This window comes from Asparagus officinalis, chromosome 1 (assembly GCF_001876935.1).
Source record: "Asparagus officinalis chromosome 1, Aspof.V1, whole genome shotgun sequence".
Lineage (NCBI taxonomy): Eukaryota > Viridiplantae > Streptophyta > Magnoliopsida > Asparagales > Asparagaceae > Asparagus > Asparagus officinalis.
This window is the reverse complement of record NC_033794.1, coordinates 84,213,895-84,219,650: the sequence shown is the minus strand read 5'-3', so window position 1 is coordinate 84,219,650 and position 5,756 is coordinate 84,213,895. Positions and strand designations below refer to the sequence as shown.

At 37.0% G+C, this 5,756-nt stretch overlaps 2 long non-coding RNA genes across 2 annotated transcripts; both read right to left on the bottom strand.

Annotated features, from left to right (window-relative positions):
- LOC109843096 lies at positions 217-1,115 on the bottom strand. The gene is made up of 3 exons (XR_002247509.1): positions 1,021-1,115; positions 843-957; positions 217-433 (listed from the first exon to the last, which is right to left on the bottom strand). It is a non-coding gene; the product is annotated as an uncharacterized LOC109843096 (long non-coding RNA).
- Positions 4,563-5,508, bottom strand: LOC109826869. The gene is made up of 2 exons (XR_002243300.1): positions 5,382-5,508; positions 4,563-4,960 (listed from the first exon to the last, which is right to left on the bottom strand). It is a non-coding gene; the product is annotated as an uncharacterized LOC109826869 (long non-coding RNA).

Here is a 5,756-nt window from a genome sequence, read left to right as displayed (position 1 = left end):
TCCTAGACGGAATTTCCGTCTAGGTTGCTATGCTATAGTAGTTTTTTTTTTTGGGTGTGCTTTCTTGGTATCCAGGCTCATCCTTCATCCATTTTAAGAAACATGTACAATACACCAAGATCATCTTTGTAAGGTAAAGAATGTGCCCAAAATCCATAAACAAATTACCTGACGTCAACATGAATAACAAAGCAATTTATGCAACCAAATACATGGTAGAATTGAATATATGTAAGTGATCATATAATTCATATAATTAACTACAAGAATGGAATCTTTGCATGAGTACAAATTACTACAAAAACCTCAATAAAAATAAAAAAACACAAAAAACAACAAAAATTTAAGAACTAAACTGCAACTGAGTTGCTAATCAAGCTGCATCCTCGCTGCCTAGCATCAGATCTGACGACCAGAACGCTACTCCTCCATCCTACACCCAAAAAACAAAACATCACAATTTCAACTCTTCAAATATTTAGCATAGAACTTAAGTTCTGGTATATGCTAAAATTAAATATTTATAAGTTATAACTTCTATTTCATGCAACTCAGGCATATAACTTATAAATATTTATAAATTATAACTCCACTTAATTTTAGCATAGAACTTATAAAAGATTAATCTTTTATAAGTTATAACTTCTATTTCATGTAACTCAGGCATTTTAATAGATGTATCTAGCATGTAATATAAAATAAGTAAATTTTGTCCCATGGATGAATCTTTTAACATTTTCTACATTTTGTATCCCATTATCACTTAAAAATTGCAACAATAGACAATGTTAACTGGTTGCCAACTATTGAGGAAAACAGATATATCAGTCTAAATGATGTACCTGAGCTATGTAATCCTTCAACTTAATGCTGATGGACTCATGTAATGCTCGTTCAGCAAGCTCATACATCACACTATTGCCATCTGGGCCACTAGTTTTTTCCTTCTGTAAATATCTGAAAGAAAAACTAATTTAAAGAACAGAATGAACTACAAGATGCAGTAAGAGACATCCTTACCTTTGCTGCACAAGTACCTCCAGTGTTTGCTTAGTGCTTCCAAAGAACACATGGTCTTCATCACTGTCATTTTACTAAGAACACATGGTCTTCATCACTGTCATTTTACTCCCATTCTGTCCACCAGTCGATTTCTCAATAAAGCCACTGAGTACACGAGATGTGAGAATAACCGGTATCAAGTTAGAATTTACTTGTGAAACAAGAAAGTTAGTGTAATACCCCAACCCTTGAGAGGGTGATGTGATTAGTATTGATAGATTTGATTGGAATACTCATACCACCAAGATGCATCTTCTTTTCAGGAACCCAACTCCTAGAAACTCCAAAGTTAAGCGTGCTTGGCTTGGAGAAATTCTAGGACGGGTGACCCCCTGGGATGTTTTCCAGGGAGCACGTGAGTGAGGACAAAATGTGCTGAAAAGACATGTGGTGGTTTGTGAGGCCAGTCCATCAGATCTAATAGCGTACCGACTCCGGGATTCCGGGGCAGGGCGTTACAATTTGCGGTCTCAGATTTTCGCAAAGATAAACTCTATAAATAGAGCCCGAGGGCAGAGGCAGTATGGCATCAATCAAGCTGTAGAAAATTAATTAAGAAGAAGCAATTATATATATAAGGCGAAAAATGACCAAGAGTGCGGCAGCGATTCCGGTGTTCCTGTTTGCAGCCATCGGGCTCTTGGCTGCCACTTGCGCTGCCCGTTCTCATGTTTTTCTCCCATCTGAAAGCAACGGTACCGTTCTAGAAAGTTACACATCCTAGACGGAAAATTCCGTCTAGGAAAATCAAAATTCCGTCTAGAATGAGTATTCTAGACGGAATTCCGTCTAGAATACCCGTCTAGGAAGTTTCCGTCTAGAATATTGTATTCTAAACGGAAATTCCGTCTAGAATACATCCTAGACGGATTATTCTAGACGGAATTCAAAACCGTCTAGAATACATCCTAGACGGAGTATCCTAGACGGAAATTTCCGTCTAGAATACTTCATTCTAGACGGAAAAAATTTCCGTCTAGAATAGGTATCCTAGACGGAAATTTCCGTCTAGGATACCCATACTAGACGGAATTTCCGTTTTATATTTTTTTTTTAAATTTTTTTATTAAAAAAACCATTCTAGATGGAATTTGAGCATCCTAGACGGAATTTTCGTCTAGGATATAGTAGTTTTTTTTTTTGGGTGTGCTTTCTTGGTATCCAGGCTCATCCTTCATCCATTTTAAGAAACATGTACAATACACCAAGATCATCTTTGTAAGGTAAAGAATGTGCCCAAAATCCATAAACAAATTACCTGACGTCAACATGAATAACAAAGCAATTTATGCAACCAAATACATGGTAGAATTGAATATATGTAAGTGATCATATAATTCATATAATTAACTACAAGAATGGAATCTTTGCATGAGTACAAATTACTACAAAAACCTCAATAAAAATAAAAAAACACAAAAAACAACAAAAATTTAAGAACTAAACTGCAACTGAGTTGCTAATCAAGCTGCATCCTCGCTGCCTAGCATCAGATCTGACGACCAGAACGCTACTCCTCCATCCTACACCCAAAAAACAAAACATCACAATTTCAACTCTTCAAATATTTAGCATAGAACTTAAGTTCTGGTATATGCTAAAATTAAATATTTATAAGTTATAACTTCTATTTCATGCAACTCAGGCATATAACTTATAAATATTTATAAATTATAACTCCACTTAATTTTAGCATAGAACTTATAAAAGATTAATCTTTTATATGTTATAACTTCTATTTCATGTAACTCAGGCATTTTAATAGATGTATCTAGCCTGTAATATAAAATAAGTAAATTTTGTCCCATGGATGAATCTTTTAACATTTTCTACATTTTGTATCCCATTATCACTTAAAAATTGCAACAATAGACAATGTTAACTGGTTGCCAACTATTGAGGAAAACAGAGATATCAGTCTAAATGATATACCTGAGCTATGTAATCCTTCAACTTAATGCTGATGGACTCATGTAATGCTCGTTCAGCAAGCTCATACATCACACTATTGTCATCTGGGCCACTAGTTTTTTTCCTTCTGTAAATATCTGAAAGAAAAACTGATTTAAAGAACAGAATGAACTACAAGATGCAGTAAGAGACATCCTTACCTTTGCTGCACAAAAACCTCCCGTGTTTTCTTAGTGCTTCCAAAGAACATATGGTCTTCATCACTGTCATTTTACTCCCATTCTGTCCACCAGTCGATTTGTCCCGTTATCATTTACTACACTCTCAATAAAGCCACTGAGTACACGAGATGTGAGAATAACCGGTATCAAGTTAGAATTTACTTGTGAAACAAGAAAGTTAGTGTAATACCCCAACCCTTGAGAGGGTGATGTGATTAGTATTGATAGATTTGATTGGAATACTCATACCACCAAGATGCATCTTCTTTTCAGGAACCCAACTCCTAGAAACTCCAAAGTTAAGCGTGCTTGGCTTGGAGAAATTCTAGGACGGGTGACCCCCTGGGATGTTTTCCAGGGAGCACGTGAGTGAGGACAAAATGTGCTGAAAAGACATGTGGTGGTTTGTGAGGCCAGTCCATCAGATCTAATAGCGTACCAACTCCGGGATTCCGGGGCAGGGCGTTACAAATGGTATCAGAGCCAAGCTAACCGGAATTGTGAGAGCTAAGTGCTATGCGGCGCAAAGTGCTACGTCGAGAGGGCGGGAGCCACCTCTTGAGGCCATAGGAGCCACCTCTAGAATCTCACACGGATGGTACGGTCTTGGATGATATGATTTGGCACAACGAGGACGTTGTGAATTTAAGTGGGGGAGTATGTAATACCCCAACCCTTAAGAGGGTGATGTGATTAGTATTGATAGATTTGATTGGAATACTCATACCACCAAGATGCATCTTCTTTTCAGGAACCCAACTCCTAGAAACTCCAAAGTTAAGCGTGCTTGGCTTGGAGAAATTCTAGGATGGGTGACCCCCTTGGAAGTTTTCCAGGGAGCACGTGAGTGAGGACAAAATGTGCTGAAAAGACATGTGGTGGTTTGTGAGGCCAGTCCATCAGATCTAATAGCGTACCGACTCCGGGATTCCGGGGCAGGGCGTTACAGTTAGATGACAGCCTTGCATAACGATGTAGAAAACTAAATCAAATTTAAATGCAAAATCAACGTCACAAGTAATCCTGACCTTTTCCACCAACATAGTAAGAATTTTTTCCCCATATTGTGCGATTACAGCCTTGCATTCTTGGCTAACAAATAATATATATATTTTACATATACAAGCAAAATATATGAATATTTATCCTGGTCATCAGGCATCCCAATTTTGCACTAGGAAAACAGTTGACCAAAATCGTCAACATAATATGAACAAGATGTACAAAAACACATTACACACATATTATCGCAAATAACAAAATTGATACAACAACAAAGTATGAGAATTTTATAGAGAACATATTTCAAAATGAACTTGTCGAATACACACCAACGCGTAGAACAAAGGCTCAGAACAAATTATCATAGAGAACCCAAGTCCCATAATATGGTAAGCATAAATTATTATAGAATCTCACATCACCAAAAAATCTAGTTCAGTTACTCATAGAAGTACAGAATCAACTAACAGTTAATTTTTACAAGGCACATGCTTTATCCAAATCAACAAAGCAATGAAATCTTTCACTCTTCCAATCCTCTGAAATTCTAGCAAATGGAAGACACTTTCAATAAAACACTTCCTAGAAATTAGGATTAATGCATGGTACCCCAAATCTGATAAATGCACGTGTTATTCTCCAAAGTGATTTCTGCCCTAATGATTCAAAGCACTCCGAATTCACAAAAAATGCATGCATCGCTTATTGTGAAAACTTGCAGTGGCCCTCATGACAAGGCATCTTCTTCAACTTCAGTGGATGAACTATCATCAAAGTATTAACACAACGATTAAAATGTCAATCTTATAAGCAGAGAAGCTCATGAACAAATGACTTGCAGAAGAATTATTCTAAAGTGGGGGAAAATAACTAGACTTCACCAAAAATGAAGATGAACATAATTCCCAATAAATTTTGCATTTTGCCAGAGGATTGATAAGAAGAATGCTAAATGAAAACAGTGATTACTCTGAGTTTATATGTGCTGATCACAAATTTAGACGCTAAATACACTAAATCAATAAAATAAGAACACCGCAAATTTTCAATCTACAGCTAATTCACGTTAGATAAAACTATCTCTCTCCTAAATAACTTGTTCAGATCAAGACATAAATAAAGCAAACGGATCCAATAACAAAAGCATCAAAACCCACAACAAACCCCCAAATTTTAAAATTTCACCAGGTTTTGATCACTTTTTCCGCCGCCTCCTCGCTCATCTGGCCTCCAAACATCACCGGAGAGATCCCACTCGCGGGCTAAACAAACAAACCAAAAAAAAGAAAAAATCATTTTTCGTTTTCGTTCCATTTTCGGATTTGACGGAGCGCATGGCGGGGACGTTCGACGGTGGCCATGATCTCCTTGCCGACAAAGAGGAGGGTTATGTTTGTGGCGGGGAGTAAGGGAAGGAGTTAGAGAATTAGGGGTGCGGGGGTTTTCTTATTACCATTTTTGGCGGAAATTTTAGGAGGGGTTGGTGGAATTTCGATTTTGCGGGGGAAAATTTGGTGTTTATTTTTTTTTATACGGGTCAAAACATCCTAGACGGAAATT